This window comes from Mirounga leonina, unplaced genomic scaffold (assembly GCF_011800145.1).
Source record: "Mirounga leonina isolate KUSES-001 unplaced genomic scaffold, KU_Mleo_1.0 Mir_288, whole genome shotgun sequence".
NCBI classification, from domain to species: domain Eukaryota; kingdom Metazoa; phylum Chordata; class Mammalia; order Carnivora; family Phocidae; genus Mirounga; species Mirounga leonina.
In genome coordinates this window covers 606,659-627,611 of record NW_023270664.1, presented here as the reverse complement: position 1 = coordinate 627,611, position 20,953 = coordinate 606,659, and positions in this window count along the sequence as shown.

Genomic DNA, 20,953 nt, shown 5'->3' with positions numbered 1-20,953 from the left:
AAGTGGACTGTCTGGGCCAGAAGGAAGGAGGAAGATGTTGGGGTCAAGGTGATGGTGTGGTTCTGACTCAGCAACAGAGGGACGCATGAGGTGAAGGGAAAGAGGAGAGCCCAGAGGAGGAGGAGGTGAGGGCCTAGCTCAGTTCAGTGGGTGGTAAAGGACCAGGACACTGAGGAGGGGATGGCAAGCACACTGGGAAAGCATGAGCTCCAGAAGAGGTGGGACAAGGGTATGAACTGTGGAGGTAAGAACTGGTGCTGGGGTGGGGGTGGATGAAGTCTGTAAAGGCAAGAAGGTGAGGGGGAAGGAGGGAGCAAGGGGACAGGAGAGCGAGTGACTGTCAGAGAGAGGAGGTCACAAGCAGCTCCCACAGCAGAAGCTGCAAGCAAATGGTCAAGAGAAGGTCTTTCCTTCTGTGACCTCGTCCAGGGCTGGTTAACACTATCTTCGGTAAAAGCCTGCAGCAGTGTGCCTTTCTGACCTTCTTTGTCAAAGCTGTTGGATCCTGGGGTGCAGGCCCAAGGACTCTTCCTCCTGGCAAGGAAACAGGACAGTGTCGACGTGCATGTCCTCAATCTCCCCATGTAGACTTGCACACTGCACAGGAGGGCACAACCGCACTGTTGGGAGTCAAGACTGTGATTCACTTCAGGCTGATGTGGAACTTAACACCCAGCCCCACTTCTCCTCTCTATCAACCAGAGTCACAATAACAAGGCAGAACCAGAGTTCAGTACAAGCGCAGAGAGCAGGACCACAACAGCACCCAAGTGTGGAAGTCAACGCTCCAAATTTATTTTCCTTCTTTCCAGTCTCCACAGCTTCATTTACGTCTATGTTCTGGGTTGTGTTGGCAAACGCACTATAGGAGAAGGGGGAATGTCAGCCCGTATCCAGAAGGCAGGGCTGACTAACGGACAGCATGCAGCAAAGACATCGTGATGAGCCCCTCCCTGCGTCTGGGGCTGGCAGGTGGGCCCGGGGCCCCGTGTGGCCACACAGCAGAGAACTGAAGGTGGCATGCTAGCCGAGCTGTCTGCAGGTTTGCACAGGAGAAACATGGTGACGTGCAACGCTCTTTGCTCCATGCCTAGTGGGCGCTCTGGGCAATCATGTGCGCCTTAAACTGTAATTCCACTCAGCAAGCATTTGTTCACGGTCTTCTACAGACAAACACAAGCGAAATACAATATTTCGGGGTACCTGGGTGGCTCAGTCGTTAAGCATCTGCCTTTGGCTCAGGTCATGGTCCCGGGGTCCTGGGATCGAGCCCCGCATCGGGCTCCCTGCTCTGCAGGAAGCCTGCTTCTCCCTCTCCCACTCCCCCTGCTTGTGTTCCCTCTCTCTCTGTGTCTCTCTCTGTCAAATAAATAAAATCTTCGGGGAAAAAAAAAAAAAGAAATACAGTATTTCATTCCCCAGAAGTCCCCAAGGAGAGAATATTTTCACTTAAATTAGTAACAACCTACTGATAATATTTCAAGGCTGCCATTTCCCCAAGTTTCAAGAACATGCTAATAAACTTGCTTTGTTTTGTGCATGCTAAGAGACATATCTCTGGGCCCGGTTCTCTGAGGGAACACTTGATATATTTTCATTTTTATAACTGCATTTTTTAGCTTTTTCCTCTGGGGTCTCCTGCAGCCCCAGTGACAAAGAATAACTTAGATGTCTGGAGTGCTCTGAGGAAATTTTATTTGACTTACTCAACCCACGGCAGGTGTTCAACAGAGTATATAAATGAGCAAGCTAATAAATTCTCAAATTCTCACCCCATAAAAGCCTGATTTACCCCAATTTACCCCAAGCTCCTTCCCTCCCTCCCTCCCTCCCTCTCTCTCTCTGATTCTAACAAATTCAGGATAAGGCTGTTTTATCTTTTGCAAGATTTCATTAAAAACAGTTCTTCGGGGCTCCTGGGTGGCTCAGTCATTAAGCATCTGCCTTCCGCTCAGGTCATGATCCTGGGGTCCTGGGATCGAGCCCCGCATTGGGCTCCCTGCTCGGCGGGAAGCCTGCTTCTCCCTCTCCCACTCCCCCTGCTTGTGTTCCCTCTCTCGCTGTGTCTCTCTCTGTCAAATAAATAAATAAAATCTTAAGATTACAGATTAGGTCTGTGGATATGGAGAGAGAACTGGGGAGAGCAGATAACATACGAACAAGAGAGAATCAACCGTACGAGTCCAGGGGCACCTAGGGGGCTCAGTCATGGAGCGTCTGCCTTCAGTCCTGTTGTCAGAAACAACAGCTATTCCCTCTGAGCTATGATGGTCTCTGAACTTGTGAAGGCATCTCTCGCCCCCCGTGTGGCTCCCCCTCTCGGGACCCTCACCTCCATCCCCTGCCAGGTTCGCCCAGAGGCACAGCTTCCATCCTTCCCACCCCCTCACTGTCCTCAGTGACCCACGTAAAAGCAGGGCCCCAAATGGGCCATTTACCCCAAAGGTGGCCTACACAGCACAGAAGGCAGCTTGACCTGGACAAGGCAGCCTGTAGATAAAGCCCAAGCGGGGCCTACTCTCTCATCACCTCACATTTGGGCCGACACACGCACTTACTCAAAGTTTCAGGTATTTTCCGTTAGTTCTACCTGCCTATCACCTTGCATTTGTGCTGAGCAGTCTCCACAGCCTTGGAGAAAATAGAGCAGGGCAGCAACACCTTCCTCGTAGGACACAGCCACACACAGGAAATGCCAGAATATGACCCTCTCCTTAACTCCCTACAATCACCAAGTCTTACCACCTTTTTTCTGGGTCTCTTAGTCCATTCTCTCTGCCTCTCCACCACCGTCTCCCATCTGGTTGCTGCTCGGACTCCTGACTCACCTCACTGCCCACTCAGCAGCCAGAATCATCTTTATAAAATGCAAAAGTGGGGGCGCCTGGGGGGCTCAGTCAGTGAAGCGTCTGCCTTCGGCTCAGGTCATGATCTCAGGGTCCTGGGATCGAGCCCTGTGTCGGGCTCCCTGCTCAGTGGGAGGCCTGCTTCTCCCCCTCTCTCTGCCCTTCCCCCTGCTAGTACTCTCTTTCTCTCCAATAAATAATCTTTAAAGGAAATAAATAAAATGCAAAAGGGATTGTATCCTCTCAAGCTGGAACACCTTCAGTGGATTCTGGTTGCCTCTAGGGAGAGTCAGGGGCTGTCTCATGGATGGTGACTCCAGGCCCAGCCAGACAGGCCTTAGTGCACTTCACACCGAGGCTTTCACTAATCACTGCACTGGGCTGCACACTGTCTGTGTTACATTGGTGATTTTGAGGGTCTCAGATGGACCAGTCTCTCCCTGGTCTGGACCGTTCTGGAACTTAGTTCCGAAAGCATTCAAGAATCCAGTGGCCACACACTGTCCCCAAAGGAGAAGAGGGGGCTCCTTCCCCAGTGCTACCGATGTTTCCCCATAAACGTGAGGACTTCCTCCTGGTCCCAGCTGCCTAGTGGGACAGTAACTTGCCTGAGGAGAGGACACCCACAGCCCTCCTGTTGCACGTTCCATGCAAGGCCAGCGCAGTAATGCTCCTCAAACCAAGCCAGCCGCGGTCACCACATCTCCCAAGTCTACTTCTCATTAGACTGAAAGACACACAAGTCCCAGGAAAGACATGTGCCATGGGAAAACACTGCAATGGGATGAACTTCCCTGAGGCCACATGGAACAATTTTAAAGATGCCTGGGCTGTCCCCAGCTCAACACCGACATTTCTTCTTACAAAACAACCCGGCCAAGAAAGGAACACATTTCCATCCGTGAAGCTGACCCTTCCGCTGCCCCACCAGGGAGAGCACCATGTGCAGAGGGCAAAGGGCTCCAACTCCCTAAGGAAAGGGCAGTCTGGGGTGTTTGACAAAACCCAGCCAGCCCTTTATAGAATCGGGGCGAGATAGAGGGTGGGCAGGGCAGGGAAAAGAGTGGGTCCAATCATCATAAAATGCCTTTTTAGCACTTTCAGAAATTTAAAGGTATCGTAAAATACCTTTTTAGTCCTTTCAGAAATTTAAAGAACCTAACAATTTACTCCTTCACAAAAATGACTGTTTATGTCAGTTTAGGTGGAATCTCTTTCCATTTGTGTTACTATTTCAATTAAAAATAGTTCATGCTCTTCAGATGGCGGTTTGCAGAGCAATCCTTCCTGGATTGAAGCACGTTCTTACCTTCAGCCCGAGGGCCTTCGGGCAAAAGCTCACTGGAGCAGGGCCTGTCAGGAGCAGCAGTTCCAACCCTGACTTCCCACCGCCCTAAACTATACACAGCCTCTAGTTGTTTTGTGTGATGGTGATAACACCATTTAAAATAGCATTTACATTTTTCTAAAGCTATAGCTCCTTATTTTAAAAAACGTGTAACCGGGACGCCTGGGTGGCTCAGTCGTTAAGCGCCTGCCTTCGGCTCAGACCCCTACAGGGTCCTGGGATCGAGCCCCACATCGGGCTCCCTGCTCCGCGGAAAGCCTGCTTCTCCCTCTCCCACTCCCCCTGCTTGTGTTCCCTCCCTCACTGCATCTCTCTCTGTCAAATGACTAAATAAAATCTTTAAAAAAAAATAAAAAACGTGTAACCAGCAGAAACAAAAATACAAAGAAGCAGAGTGTGTCATAGGGTCAGAAATTCCTATTTCCTTCCCCAGCCACCAACCAACCAAGTCCCACTGGGCTCTCCTGGTTCCCCACCTGGAATGAGGTGATGTTTAACGAGGCTGACAGAGGAATGAATGAGACTATCTGTGGAAAGCCCGTGTATACCAGAAACTGCCACACAGATCCATGATGACATCGCTGCTGTTTTCACTCAGAGATTTCACTCTGCTTAACAGAGAAGGACGATCCAACCAAACTCCTCTCGTCTCTCCCAGAATGGAATTCTAAGGGTCACAGCTGTGATCCTATCACGTGGTTTCTCTTCGTGGGAGCCACTCAGAACCACAGATGCTGAAGCCTCCAGAGTATGGGGGATGGGATGTCCTCAGCCCGCCAGGAATCTCAGTTCTGATCCTAGCGGCACCTTACCAGCTGCATGAAGCAAATGAGTCACCTAACCATCCTGGACTCTGCACTTCTCATCTGTAAATGGTATGTAATTCCTAAAGTCACATCTAGTTATAAAATGCTATGGGTTTCTGACTCTCTCAACCCCAGACAAAATTTGTCATAAACCAATGCGTACCTTCCACAGCCCAGTATGTTGAAGTCTTTATATAAGCAAAGTATTATCATCAGGTGAAAGATTCTCTGGAGCCAGAGTGTGAACTACCTGCCGGCTCAGTATCTTCCAACCAAAGAACCCACACTCCATGTGTGATTTCTTTCCTACTGTTGACAGTTAGAAACCCAGTGGCCACTAAGCACGATCTAGACTTCAAGTTCAGGCGCAGATTTCAGACACACACGAGTCATGCAGATGGAGTTCTTGCTACACTCATTAGGGTTGCCCCTCTGTGAGGTGTCAACCAGAGGCTTCTCTCTCAATGACACTGAGGTTAAGAGTGACCCTGTTGGATTCAACAACACTGCCCTCAGGGAGAAATGGATTAACAACATTTGCCCCCTAGTTCCTTCAAAGAGGAAATACAAAAATTTGACTCATTTCTTCATAAAGCTGGTTTCTGCTGAGCATCTACTTTGTCCCAAACACTGTACTAGGATACTGACAAAGAAGGCAGGCAAGGCCCTGGCCCCAGAAAGCATGGATTCTTGTGAATTAACTAAATACATCATGGTTTTGAGGACAAAAAAAAAAGCATGTCTTATGCTGTAACTACTATACTAATGATAAAGTCCAACTGCTGTTGCCCAAAGGGTCCTGAGAGAGCACCTGGACCAATTCCATGGTTAGGTGACTTGCCCAAGACCCCACAGTTAGGGTTTGAGCTAGATATAGAACCAGGCCTCCTGCTTCTAACCAGTCAACTCATTTCTACTAAATGGTTTTTCCTCTCCACTTCTGAATCTAACAATGAGACCTATTCGTACCCAACAAAATACTGAAGCAATAACAATCCCAAAATCAATTTGCAGACAATTGTCAAGAAGACCTTGATGGGAAATGGCTTAGAAAAGACAGTCCACAACAGAATAATGTACTGTCTGGGAGGGTGTGCATGCACCACTTTGCATCTAAATGAATCATTCTCCTCTAACTAGCCCCCATCACCAACAGCGCACTGACGAGATGGGCTGAGCTAGAGGTAATGCAATCATGGACATGAACTGAGTGGAGTGAGTGGTGTCTGTGAGAGAGCAGGCCCTGGCAAATTAGCCAAGTGCTCAGGCCCAACAAGCAAGCAATGGGTTAGCTCCATCCACAGAATTCAGTGTCCTTCCTGGTTTATCATGTGAATGTGCACTTTCCTCCTCTGTAACACTGCTCATCACACAAGATCTTCCTTCTAGCCAACCTCATCCTTCACTTCTGCATGATCTGATTCCACAAGCAATGGATATGGAGACTAAGCAAACAGAGATGCTGCTGAGTAGGGATGAATGACAGGTTCCCCTTGAATGTGTTGTGTTTAAGATGATCACGAACACCAAGAATAGCCAAGGACTTAGATGAGAGGACAAGACAACACTAAGATTGGTGACTTTCCAGCATCGAGGTGGCTACCAGCATCTGAAAAACTGGGAGATGAGGCCTCAGAAGAGCAAGACAAGAATGAAGGAGGCGAGGCGTGCATCAAGGAAACCAGGAAGAGACATCACAGGCAAGAATAAACTAGGAGAGGCCAGGACAACTTCAGGAGCCACCAACTGTGGTGTCCAGAGTTGGAAGAAAGAGGTGGGAGCAGCGGGATGACAGCAGAAGGTTAGGCACGTGGGGCGAGGGAGACTGAAAGATTGGCCAGAGAGAAGTTGCCACAGCCTTTTAGTGTGAATCTCCACTGGACAGGTGAGAAATCAAACCACATCACTGAGGAGTAAGAAGAAAGTTGGGGTGCCATAGGCTGAATTGTGTCTCCCTAAAATTCACAGGTTGAAGTCCTAATCCCCTGTACCTCAGAATATGACCTTATTCGGAAACTGGGTCACTACTGATGTAATCTGTTAAGGTGAATGAGGTCACTAGGGTGGGCCCTACTCTAATAAGCCTGTGTTCTTACACAAGGGAAATTCGGACACACACACAGAGAATGACATGTGAATAGGAAGGCAGAGATTTGGTGTGACACTTCTACAAGTCAAGAAACACCAAGGATCAGTGCAACCACCAGAAGGCAGGTGAGAGCCTGGAAAGATCCCCCTCAGAGCCTCAGAAGGAACCAGGCTGGCCAACACCTTGATCCTGGACTTCCAGCTTCCAGACTATGAGATGATACAGTTCTCTTGTTTAGACTACTCATTCTGTGGTGCTTTGTTGAAGCAACCTTGGGAAACCCATACAGTAGTAGAAGACAAGGTCATGGGTAGAGAGTTTCCATCAAGTTCTACCACAAGGAAGGAGAGAAATGGGCCACAGGGGATTGAGGACTGGCCCCCCCACCTGGGAAGACAGAGGCAGGGTGTGAGCAAAGAGGGAGGTGCTGGGAGAAGGTGAGAGGCTACTGGGCATACTCAAGAGATGCTCTATACTCTCAGGTCAGCTTTCTCACTTGAGAAAGTCTGAAACAGACATTTGCAGGACTGGTACAAGGACCCAACTGCCTTCCAAAAGGGAGCCCTGATGCCTGTCATCTGCAATCTCCTGAAGGACAGCCCTTACTGGACTGTGGTTCATGATCAGCAAGAACTTTATTTTTTTTTTTTTAAAGATTTTATTTATTTATTTGAGACAGAGAGAATGAGAGGGACAGAGAGCACATGAGAGGGGGGGAGGGTCAGAGGGAGAAGCAGACTCCCTGCCAAGCAGGGAGCCCGATGCGGGACTCGATCCTGGGACTCCAGGATCATGACCTGAGCCGAAGGCAGTCGCTTAACCAACTGAGCCACCCAGGTGCCCCAGATCAGCAAGAACTTTAAAGTAAAATGTCAGACTGGCCAGCACACCAAGAAATCGCAAGCCCAAGAGTCTCAGCCAAGGAAGAGGGCAGCCCAGGGCCTTTCCAGCTCCAGGCTCCAAGTTCGCTGCACAGCAGACCATCCAGGCAAAGTATGTGTTTCTGTAGAATGAAAGCTCCTTCTGGGAAATGGTCCAGAGGTTAAGGTTTAGCTATTTTGGAAACTGGGCATCTGCCAAGTAGAATACATAGCTACCCAATGTGGAACAAAACTGTCAGACAGCACACGGTGGCAGTAATGGAAGCCAGCGCCAGGGACAAGAGACTCAGTCCTATAGGAAGAGTATTCAAGGAGCCCAGCACCAGGCTGGACTTCCAGCCTGTTTGGCCCTGTTGGCCCTTTCTGTGTTTAAGAGAGGAAAGAGGGAAAGAATCTCAGACACATAGACTGAACTCCCTCCAGGCCAAGCTCACCTTCCTCCTGCTCTATAGCCATCTGCAGATCTCTGTGGAAATGGGAACAGGTGTCCTCCTGCCACTTCTCCACTGTGTCCTCACAGGGCTCTCTGTGGCCAGGAAGCCACACTTTCTGTTCTCCTTCCCCCCTGAGAGGAGCCTTAGCTATAAGTTCTTGGGGATGTGAATATTAATAGATGCAATATTTAATTACTATTTGGTATAATTAAATGTATTATGGGGATTTTAAAGATCCTTTTATGCATAATGAGTACTGCTTAGTCTGGAGCACCCCACTCAGGTGGCAGATTGGCCTTCCTCTCCTCCCTAATCTCAGGCAAATACCTCTGCTGATCACTCCCTACCAAGCCCTGAGCTCCAGCCTCCAGCTGTCTCCACTGTCTCCAACAGCCAGAAGTCATGGCTCACAGAAGGCCTCCTAGAGACAGCATGGAGATACATTACCCTAAAATGCCATCCTAATGCCCAGAGTGCTAACCTGAAGGCCCCACATCTCTGTGGCTTGAGAGTGGAGGATACTCAGGTCCCGGCCAGCAAATTCCCCTCTTTACATGGCTGTCCAGGCTCTGCTCAAGCCACCTGCTCACATCAGACTTCCTCAAAGACACCTTGTGGAAATAAATGTCCTTGAGTTCCTGAGGAGATCACAACTTCTAGGAACATCTGAATGGGGCCTCCCCTGAGGCTCCTGACAGACAGATACCCCGTGACTTCCCATAACAGAAGTCGGTAGGTATCTGTTGTCTAGTACACCTGGGCCGGCCCCAGGAGGAAGGAGGATCTGCCTATGATCAAGGCAAGTGATCATCACATGGAATGAAAGAGAAAGCATAGTGGCCGGAATTACCACCATGAAGAACTGGTAGCACAGGAAAAGGAAGACACATATTCCTGAGATACTCTTTACCGTCAAAATCCCCATTTTTCTCCCTTTTCAGGGGAAAAGGAAAAAGATCCAGAGTCATGAGTTCCCTTGAATGGCAGCATTCATTCATAGCAGTTCAGGTCTGACGGCGGTAGTGGGGTGACCAAGTGGCCAAGTCACCTCAAAACATATGTGTCCACGTGCACACATGTGAGAGCATTTGCTGGAGGAGCAGGGAAAGCACGGAGGAACAACCAACTTTATGGGTACACACAAGTATTCACAATCAAGTCTTTGTAGTTCAAGCACCACTGACCATTTCCTTGACCAATGCCAACTGAATCCAGAAGTCAAGGAATCTGTAGCTGTTCAATGTTCCAATTTTTAAAAATTTTAAAGAAAAAATAAAGGAAAAACCAGTAAGAAACTTTATAGTTGCAGATGGAACTCATCTTTTTGCTCAAAGTATGGCAGTGAACAGAGTAAGCCCTTCTGATCACAGTGACATTCACACTGATGAGCATATAAGCGTATCAGTGGGAAATACACGAACTCTAGCTCTTGCCAAAAGGCCAACAAACAACAACAAACACCAAAAACAAGACTGCGTTTCAAACGAGAAACCCTAAGCAGTACGACGGCCAACGAAGCTCTGGTCTTCACATGAATTTAACGCCCCAAGTCGCAGCAGTCCCAGTGGCTCTCCAGAAGCCTGCGTGAGACAGCAAATTATGTGCCCCCCTCACACAGGAGTACTCTGGAAAACAGCTTTTGAGCCGTGCTCCGTTACTTCCGTTCCATTGCACAGTCATCTCAGGAACACTCTGGGGAGTGCTCCCCCTGACACCAGTCCTATCAAGTCACATACGACTCTCACCAGTGTCACTATACCCGCTGGCTGCAACTGCCCTATGGACCAATGATGGGGACAGGAAAGAGCCCTCACACCCTCGATTCGAGCCTGTGAGCCATGTTCAAACCTGTGAGCCCAGGCCCAGCCCCTCACACGCACAGGGGAATGGAGGAAGAGGTCGGTAAACACTGACAAAGCAAACAGTCTGCTGCGGGTGAATGGAAACCTACACTTCATAAACAACCTCCTGGAAAGCAGTGGATAAAAATAAACCGTCCTGGCCAAGAGGTGCACAGCCTTCAGAGAATTCAGGAAAACATAAAACCGATGAGCCATTACAACATCATCTTTGGAAAAATAACTAAAGAGATTTGTATCCCATGAAAGCAATCGTAAAACACCAGCCTCAATCCCACCACACTGCCGCCCCAGCCTGTAACAGACAATGAAAGGTGACCTCTTAGCTCATTTTTATACAAATACGTACCTACTCACATACATGGTGGCAACTAGTATCATAAGGCAAATGGCACCATCCATCCCCTCCCCTTCCAGAATCATCTGGAAGCTCGAACTCATCCTTACAAACCTGCTGCATAAATATTTACCTGGGTCTGAGAAGCCCAAGTGTTCAGGATGGTTGTTCCTTAAATGAACAGAGAAAGCAAAAAACCAAAGCAGTCTGGGTCCTTCCATTTCACAGATCATATAAACATTTTTATTCTGTTCTTAGAATCAGTGTAACCTGCATTAGAAACTATAAAGTTAGAAAGAAAAAGGGACATGTTCATCCACAAACTTGAACCCCATGTTTGGGGGAGCTCCTCAGAAGTGAAGGTGCCTGAGTGATGCTCACGCTCACCTGAAGTGCCCCTGCCCTGGGCCCCTGAGCGACTCTGCAGACACCACAGGAGCTCCTGGAGCCCAAGGGTTTGCAGAGACTCGTGTAATGAGGAACAAACCAATCAACTGACCAACTGATCAGGAAGCTCTCAGCTACAGCACATATCATTTTCCCCACCACAAAGCATTTTCCAAGCTCCACAAGGCACCCTGATGGGCTCTCTACAAAAAGGCTCAGGAATTTCCTCTCAAGATATGGACATTGAGCGCACATACCGGAAACAAAAGCAACAATACTAATGGTAAACCTCCCACTGCCCACATCCCAGCTTTATGGAGCCCCAGCAGTGTAGAACTTGGTTGGCCTCTCTGGTCCAGCTGACAGCCCCTGTTGGAGGGACACCTCGCCCAGAGATGCCTGGAGAGCTCCCTGCCCATCCCTCAGGTGTCCAGCACCTGGTAGGGGTCATACTGCCCACCATCTATGTGCCAGTCAGGGACAGCTCTGTGCCGTAATGGATGTTCCAGAACTCACCGCTGGACTTCTGAAAGGTGGCTTTGCCCATCCTGCCTCCCTCACGCTCCTGAGAGCTGTCCCCATCTTACCTGCAGGAGTGGTACCACTCTGGCCAGCCTCCACAAGCTCTTCCCGGACACACTTCTCTGCCAAGTTGGCTCTCACCACCCACCAAAGCGGGGTCACTGCTCAACATCACTGCTTGCCTTCCCAACATACCACTTGATCTCAAATGTGCCATAAATTCTCTGAAGACAGATATTCTTCATATGTTTCACAACTCCAGACAGCTTATCAATAAAGATGTGCTGCTAGACCAACAGCAACAATACATCCGTCTCTCCTACTCCGCAGTCCAAGGAAGGGCATGGCAGACAAGATAATGGAGAAGCCACAGAAGGTCTCACTTTGAGGGCCTAAGGATTGAGCATCATTAGCAAGCGGGACTTGTCGACATGGAACACAACTCCCTTTCAGTGCTGAGCACCCCACACAACCACCTCCGAGAGACTGGCCAGCCCCCCAAAGTTCCTGTCACCCAAACAATCTCACAACGTGGAAAGGTCAGGTTCCCACGGGTTTCTTCCCTGTGGTTCTTACATAAAATCTAAGGAAGTATTTAAGCTCCAAGTTACCCTGCAGCAAAGCTCATCACGTTCCTTCCACAGTACTGTCAAAGGAAAAAGCAGCTTCAGTCTCTGATACTCTTGGCAAATAGTACAGTGGGAAACTACGGGCTTTGTGGCAAACATGATTTAAATCCCCACTCTACCCCCTTCCAGCTGTGTAAACCTGGGCAAGTTACTTACTTGATCCTGAGCCTCAGTTTCACTTTCTGTAAAACAGATTTGACAATACCTACCTCATGGGTTGTCAGGAGAACCTGTGGTGCCAATTAAGGTGGGAGCCTAGAGACAGCACCTGGCTTCTTACACGCTTGTTACCTTCTCCCAATATTCAACTGCCTTTGAAACCTTGCCTTCTATTGCTGAACCGCTTGTCAAATGCAAAGTAAAGAGCGAGAAAGCCAGAGCAGTGATGAGGACTTCCTGGGGGATCAGATCATTGTATAGATGGCTTTTTCTCGTGGCATACAGGTGGTTATTTATTCAAAACATATGAAGACAGTCATTAGGCAACCATTAAAAATGAGATTATGAAAAGTTTTTCAATTACTTGACAAACTGTTTACATAATACAAAGTGAAAACAGCAGGATACAAATTGTATGTACAGTATGTCCTCAACCTTGTTATTTTTTTTAACCATGCATTTAAAAAAAGGACTGGAAACAAATACAGCAAACCTTAATACAGTGGCTATACTTGGTGGTATTGGTTTTCTCTTCTTCATTCTTTACAGAATGTCTAAGTTTTCTACCATGAACCTGTGTTATTTTTATATCAGAAAAAAATACTTCAAACATGAATAATCTAAAAGGCCAGTTCCATACCAGGTAAGATGAACAAGGAAAATTAGATTTTAGCTCAGAACCGAAAGGTTAGGACATTCTTTTTTTTTTTTTTTTTAAAGATTTCATTTATTTATTTGAGAGTGAGAGAGACTCACTCTCACGAGAGGGGGGAGGATCAGAGGGAGAAGCAGACTCCCTGCTGAGCCAGGAGCCCGATGCGGGACTCGATCCTGTGACCCCAGGATCATGACCTGAGCAGAGCCGAATTACGGCTCCCTTAATCAACTGAGCCATCCAGGCGTCCAGGTTAGGACATTCTAAAACAACTACACACCCAGCCCAGCCCCCAGATGAGTTTTGTTGTGGTTGTTTTTGATGTAAGGCCCAAAATTTCATTGATCTTGTCAATTAAAATTATAATCTTGAAACTAATCATCATCATCATCTTGACAACATGAAAATTTAAATCAGAATGTCTGAAATGCCTTTTAAGTGAAAAAGCTTCACTGCAGCTCAGGGTCCAGGGCTGGGTAAATAGAGGCTTGCTGAATGAAATAGAAGACTTTAGATTTGATGGTTTGATTGGATTCATAATGTCAGTGTCGTTTTCAAGAAAACAAGCAAATAAGAGAAAAAGTAAATGAGTGAGTCTGCTTGGCCATGTCTTTATTCTGCACCAGGTGCATAGGAGACCAAATGGGCAGTCGACTTGTAATGGACTTCCCGATCCACTGTCAACAGAGACCAAAGCTAGAAAAAGATGAGCAAACATCCTGGCAGTCAGGAACGCAGGTGGAGACAGATGGTGCTGTGGACGGCATGTCGTGTTCTCCCAAAATTCCCATGTTGAAACAGTAACCACCCTCCATGCCACGGTCTCAGGGGCTGGGGCCTTTGGGAGGGGAATGGGCCAAGATGGATGGAGCCCCATGATGGAATCAGTGCCCTTGTAAGAGGAAGAGACCGGAGAGCCCCCCCTCTCCCTCTCTGCCCAGAGAGCACACCATGCAAGGCGGCAGCTGTCCGCAAGCCGGGAAGAGACTCACCAGACACCACATCTGTGGCCACCTTGATCTTGGACTTAACAGTGCCCAGAGTTGTGAGAAATTAATGTCTGCTGTTTAATCTGCCCGGTCTGTGGTATTTTGCTATGCAGACCAAACGGACTAAGACAGACAGCTCAGTGAAATTAAGATCATTTGGAAGGCGTTTCATGGGGAGACCACTCACAAGGGGGTGTGGAGGGTGTGAGGAACCAGGCAGACTACAGGGGAACTTTCATGTCGGCCGTAAACAGGCTGCTCTGCGGCCCCCAGAGAGGAAAGAATGCAGGAACACACAAGACACCACGGGGGGCACTGACCTGAAGCCCAAGGACAGGACAGGGCCAAGGAAGGAGCAAGCTCAGCACCCCTCCTCCTCCTCCTCAGTGTCTGCCGGGCGCCCATCGCCAGCAGCCAGGGACGCACGGCCAGCGAGTGGCCACAGGATGCATGGACAGCTGCAGACATGAGCAAAGCAAGGAGGGCAGACTGCGCCCCTGGGGGACAGGCGGAAGACACCAGGCCATGTCCTACCGAGCAACAAAGCCACCGGCCGGCCCTCGGCTCTTCTGCCAAACCGTTTCTTGCACAGAAATCTACATACTTGGGCTATATTACTTTATATTACCGGTTTCCCGTGCCGGAACGGTCAGCTTATTTTTCTTATTTAAGCTCTCTGATAAATAACTGTCTCTTCATTCTTATTTATAAGTGTTCCTTTCCTTGTTTCACCTTCACATTTGCTAGTTTCACCTTGACCTCACACATTTTATTTGTTGTTTCAAATTCTAGCAGCAGAACTGCTTTCTCAAAATGCTGGAAAGTCGTCATTTTAGAGCTTGCAAGAGAAAATAGTGGCTTTGCTCAAGATTTATTTCTTCCAGCTTTGCAAGCAAAACTCTGGCTTCCCACGGGCTGAAATGAGGAGAACACCATGGGAATTCCACAGTCTTCCTGGAGCGATGAGGAAACGGATTCGGACAGTGGTTGAAACACCACAGCTCAGCAGTCCTAGAATCACTATCACGGTTTCAGGGAGCCTCGTGTAAGTTGCTTTCTTTCCACGCTTCACAAAGCATACATCCACGGCTGTGAACCACATCTCATTTTGAAACTCTTTTCAAGACTCTGTTTTGTTTACCAGATAACTGATGAGCACAGTTATAAACATTTATTTTCAGTCGTTTCCCTCCTAGCGACTGGTGCTGTTGCTGTGCTGAAGTCATCCTGTGGAAATCCATTAATGGATTATCTGTGTCTAATTGTTTCATGGGTTTGCATTACTAATTAGGGTGTGATTACAAGTTCCCAGAGAAGAAGAACAATGTCCCCTATTCCATGATCCTGATATCCTCCAGGTGTCCCGCAGAATTCACCGTATCTGTTTCAGCTAATAGATGTGATCGATTCTATATGCAGTATCTCATGCTTTGCAATGCTCCCTGGAATTCCACAGGAGATGAATCTCACCGTTCCCTAAGCAGTGAGGACTAAAGCAGGTGCCCTACCTTAGCAACAGGCCGAGTCTAGCCTGCTGCTGTGCACCCCTTCTCGACATGCCTATGTCCATTGCGTGGGCCAAAAAGGAGGACACACAGGGGCACCTGGGTGGCTCAGATGGTTTTAAGCATCTGCCTTCGGTTCAGGTCATGATCTCCAGGTCCTGGGATTGAGCCCCGCGTCGGGCTCCCTGCTCGGCAAGGAAGTCTGCTTCTCCTTCTTCCTGTGCCACTCCCCACTGCTCATGCTCCCTCTCTTTCTGTATCTCTCTGTCTCAAATGAATAAATAAAAAAATGCCTTAAAAAAAAAAAAAGAAGGACACAGTGTGAAAAGGCAGGAGCTGAGCCTGCTGACGTCTGTGAATACTGATCACATACTGGGCACTATGTTCAATGCTTTACATCCTCACCTCACAAATGAAACAACAATTACATAACTTGGCATCTCATCCCATTTTACAGATGAGCAAACAGATCTGAGGCAATTCGCCCAACCCACACCACTGGGGGCCGCCGGCCAGGCAGCCTGACCCCTGCCGTCTTATTCCCAAACCTGGGCCTGGTTCCCTGCTGGGGGGGAAGCAACCTCAGCCCTGCAGGTCAGCCTTTTCAAATACAGCTTGGAGATAATCACACTTTTCTCTCTCAAACTTCTTGAAGGAACGAAACTACTGATTCAAAAATGTTTCAGGGAAAATAATGCTCCGAGCGTTAGCTATAATTTTCCACAATTTGAAACTGCAAAGAACTACCCTGGTAATGAACAATTGGCACATTTTCCCACAGACTATTTCTCCAAATTTCATCTAAAAATATGACTATGAATTCAAATGAGCCAGAGAATCTTTTAAAATTTATATTCAAATACACTAAGGTATGGATTTAGCTGCAAATAATAGTAATATTGGTTGTGTGCATTTAATTAACATAGATTTACCCTGCAAATTGGCAGGGTTGGTGGGGCTTGCCTTTTAAATATCCTTGGGGTTGCTTCTTTAAAAGTAAGCACTTTATGGGGCGCCTGGGTGGTTCAGTTGGTTAAGCATCCGAGTCTTGATTTCGGCTCAGGTCATGATCTCCAGGCCGAGGGATCAAGCCCTGTGCTGGGCTCCATGCTTAGCAGAGTCAGCTTGTTCCTCTCCCTCTGCTCCTCCTCCCTCCTCTCTCTCTCTCTCTCTAATAAATAAATAAATAAATAAAGTCTTTAAAAAGTAAAAATAAATAAAAGTAAGCACTTTATTTCCACAGATAAATAAATGTGAGCAGCTCATCACTACACGTTGGAACACTGAACCTGGCCAAGCACCTGATCCCATCTCCCCACAGTCTCAACAGCAGGCCCCACACTGAGTCCTACAGAGTGCATCCCTGACTGAGGATCCACCTCCAAGGCAGAGTAAAGAAGGCATCTTCTTTAAAGAAGGTGTGCCCTCCTGAGAAGGAAGAGGGTGAGCACAGACCGTGACAGTTCACAGTGAGAATGGTTCCTTCAGTTCCAGGTTCAGCGCAGAGCTATCTCTATGCAGAAGAATTTCCATCCGTTTGTGCAGAGCCCACCTCTGTCTGTCTGCTTCATCTGCTCCAGATACCTGGGAAATCTCCCTGCAGAGCCATCCATCAGCTTGGCAAACGTCCAGACTTAAGTCTGCGGTGGCTGGGACCACGCCATGCCGCACCACGGGCACTCTGCCTCCCTCACAGTCTGAGGGTACCCATGGGCTGAGGCTGCAGCTGCACCTCATCCTGGCTGGCCCGGTGCCTGCCTCGGACTCTCTGCTTCCTTGCTGGTCCTTCACGCTGCAGGGTCCACTGCAGTGTCACCTGCCATCTCCCTGTGAAGGGCCACCTGCCCTAAATCACTGGCATCACCTTTAAACAGAAGACCCGCTGGCCAGTGCTTAGACCGAAGGAGCACAGAGCTGGCTACAAACCGAGCTTCCCTGGGGCTGTGACGAAGGTCGGCTCCCTACTTGCTAGTCTCCAGCACAGGTTACAGGTTGGGCCTCGGTGGACAACATGGAGCCAGGCTGCATACACCCTTCCTCATCCGAGGAATGGAGGGGCTTGTGCCATGGGAAGGCAAGACTTCTGAGAAGAGCTTCCCTCCTCCCCATGCCCCTGCATGCATACCCTCAGGTTTGGCGAGCACGGCCCTTGGAACATCTGGAACTTCACCATCCCTCACTGGGGACAGAGGCAGCCCACGAACCCTTGGACTTCAGGGCAGGGACACGGTCACTGAGGCCTCCCTGTGGACACAGAGGGGACTCAAACACCTACCCACCAATCACACCTCTTCCACCCTTAAAACCTCGTGAGTTTTCCCTTTAGTTTGGAATAACTGAACAAATGTTCTGTGCCTACATCTATCTAGTGTCCCACCCTCAGTTTTGGTCATCTGACATCTGGTGACAATACGTCACGTTTATTGAGTATTTATTGTCCCAGTCACAAAGTGCTTTCCATAAACGACCTTATTTAATGCTCACCACATCCTGCAAGATAGAAATCTCATTTTACAGATGAGGCAGAAAAGGCTGTGAGAGGTTGAGTGATCTGTCGGAGTCTGCACAGCTAACCTTGGTGCTGGGTTCAAATCCAGGCCTGACACTGACCTTCTGGCCACAAAATGACGAGGAAAGGACCCTGTCACAGTGCCTGGCACTCTAGGTATTTCATAAACCAGTTTCTCTGCCTTTCCTTCTGAAGACAAAGAACAAATTTCTTGTGATACATGTCAAAGCGACATTCCTTGGCTTCTCCCACCTCGTGCTGTCTGGAATGCATACAGCATGGGCTGGTATTTGGCGTCACCATTCTGAGAACTCCAGGTTGCAGTGGCAGGTAGCCCACTGGGTCTGACCTGCCCAGAAGCACTGTAAGCATCACTTGTTGTCTAAAATTAAAGTCCAAATGCCAGCAAATTGAGTTATTCCGCTGGACACCTGCCAGTCCTGCACCAGGCACTGCAGCCTCTCCTCTGGCACCACTCTGTCCTGGCCAGGAGGGCTGCTTCCAGGAACAGGGCGCTGGGCCCCCAAGTGAGGTGAGCATGCACGTGGAACGCCATCGTGACAGAAAACCTGCTTCAGTTCCCAGGAGTAACTATTCAGATTCCATGGCCATCTGGCTGCCATTTCATAAGCTCTCTGCAAAATCTGGCTATAATTCTACCAAGTTATGCGCATTAGTTGATTCTTTTAAGGTTTAGTTAAGTGAACTGAAGAAAATCAAAATACTTGCTAAAGCTTGCCACAACTGAGAATCAAAAAAGGCTGCAATGCTCGTAAAAGGAGAAAGTGTTAGAGTGGGGGAGGGGCATCCAACTTCAGGGAAACGAGAAAAAGGCGGAAGAACTGAAAGCCAAGCTTCACTCAAGTGCATGGAAGGCATGTGCACAGAACCCGAGATAACCTGGAACGGCTGTTCAATCAGTTTATGAAGCAAACCAGTCCAACCTACCTTAGATCACAAACACTGCTTTAGTATAAGAATTCATTTACAAACTACCAATTAATGAGCTAATTACTAACATTTATATATACTTCAAATAAGATCCCGAAGAAAGGAGACCAAAAAAAAAAAAAAGTGTCTATCTGGCTTTAGTTACATTCTTCAAAAAAAAATGAAACAACGTATTTTCTAGATTTTTCATCATTTCCAAATAACCAGCGCCTTTATTTTTATATTTCTTACTGACTTCTCACTCTTATCTGGGGACATCATAAAGCTCTGCACATACTAGCCGGGCACACGGTCTTACTGTTCTGCCGCGTGGCATCTGTGGATGAGATAAACCAAAACACAAACGAGGGACCTGCCCGCAGCCACTCTAGCCTAGCTGATGAGGAAGAGCATCCCTTACACCTGTTACGCTCCAGGTTCCATGCTCAACCCAACAATCTCAGACTGTTGGAAATCCTGCATACCTTATTTTTCTTCTTCTAATATTAATTTTTTTCTCAGTTTGTCAAATGTTAATGATGAAAAACTTCAAAATTATGTTTTATACAATACTAATACATGTTGATAGCAAATCTGTGCCTTTAGGTTCTGTTCATGAAGGAGGGCTCCTTTTCCATTTATCAAGGTTTTGCTGTGGAATTTCAGAAGTCTCTATGAAACAGAACAGCCAGACCATTGTTGAAAATCAAAACTTATCGATCCCTGAGGTCTGAAGGGCACTGCCCAGGAAAAAACCCACAGTGGATAAGGGGTGTGCCCCCCCTACGCCCCCACGTGACCACCCCCCAGAGACAATGAGCTCTGGGGACTGGAGGAAAGGTGTGAGGAAACACTATAAAACCACATTTTCAAACTGCTCATTTGAAGGAGGAAAAAGTTCTGCTTTATGTGGAATTTAAGGAACAAAACAAAGGATCACAGGGGAAGGGAAGGAAAAATAAAACAAGATGAAATCAGAGAGGGAGACAAACCATAAGAGACTCTTAATCACACGAAACAAACCGAGGGTTGCTGTGGGGGGAGAGGGGGGACAGGGTGATGGACATTAAGGAGGGCATGTGATGTAATGAGCACTGGGTATTCTATAAGACTGATGAATCACTGACCTCTACCTCTGAAACCAATAATACATTATATGTTAATTAACTGAATTTAAATTTTTTTAAAAAGTGGTCTGTTCAATCCATTCACTTTTCAAATAAGAAAAGCTGAGACCCAGAGGGATGAGGGTGTAGCTGAGGTCCCTGACCAAAGCTTCACATTGGCCATGCTCACCAGGCACAGCCCTCCACCACCATCACATCCACGGAAGCCACTTGGGAAAGTGGGTGAAGAAATGGACAGAGCGAGGGGAAGGCAGTCCTCAGCTCAGTGGCCCATGCACCCACCACTCAAATGTACCTCTCTTGTCATTGGTTTGATTTCATAAAACCCTCGAAAAGGTCTGCATGTGACACATGGTGCAATTTTTTAATTTTTTATTTCCCTTTTTATGGTAACTGAAAACACCCTGATATGTAATGAAAAAAACAGGATTAAGGGTAACTGCATCATCCGCATCCAAGATGGCAGAAAATTTTAAATTATCATATTGGTGCTTTGGGACATGCAGATATAAACATGAGTCTGCATCAAGTGCTGCATTATCCAAAACCACATTTGTGTATGAGGCCTAACAGCAAATGCAGTGATTGCCAGGAAATATTTAATGTAAAACTCAGAGCCCTGCTCATAGGCCACACCAAGCCCCATTCAGGGTGCCCAGCATGCATTAGAGGGAGGGGACAAACCCTTCATGTGTTGAATCTGTTAAGTTACCTCAGAGAGTTCATCAGAGGAAAGCATTGGGATACTCCCCAGAGTAAGTCTTTGATAGCCGTTACCCAATCCTTAACTCGAGCCAGTTTTACTTCTTATCTACTTGCTTACCCATCCTTTGCCAAAAGCACAATCAAGTGTGCAGACTGTCCCAGGCAGGGCTGACTTACCTGGACCCCTTCTCAATAGCCTCTGAATGTCCCTAAGAGAGGAGCACAGCCCTCCACCC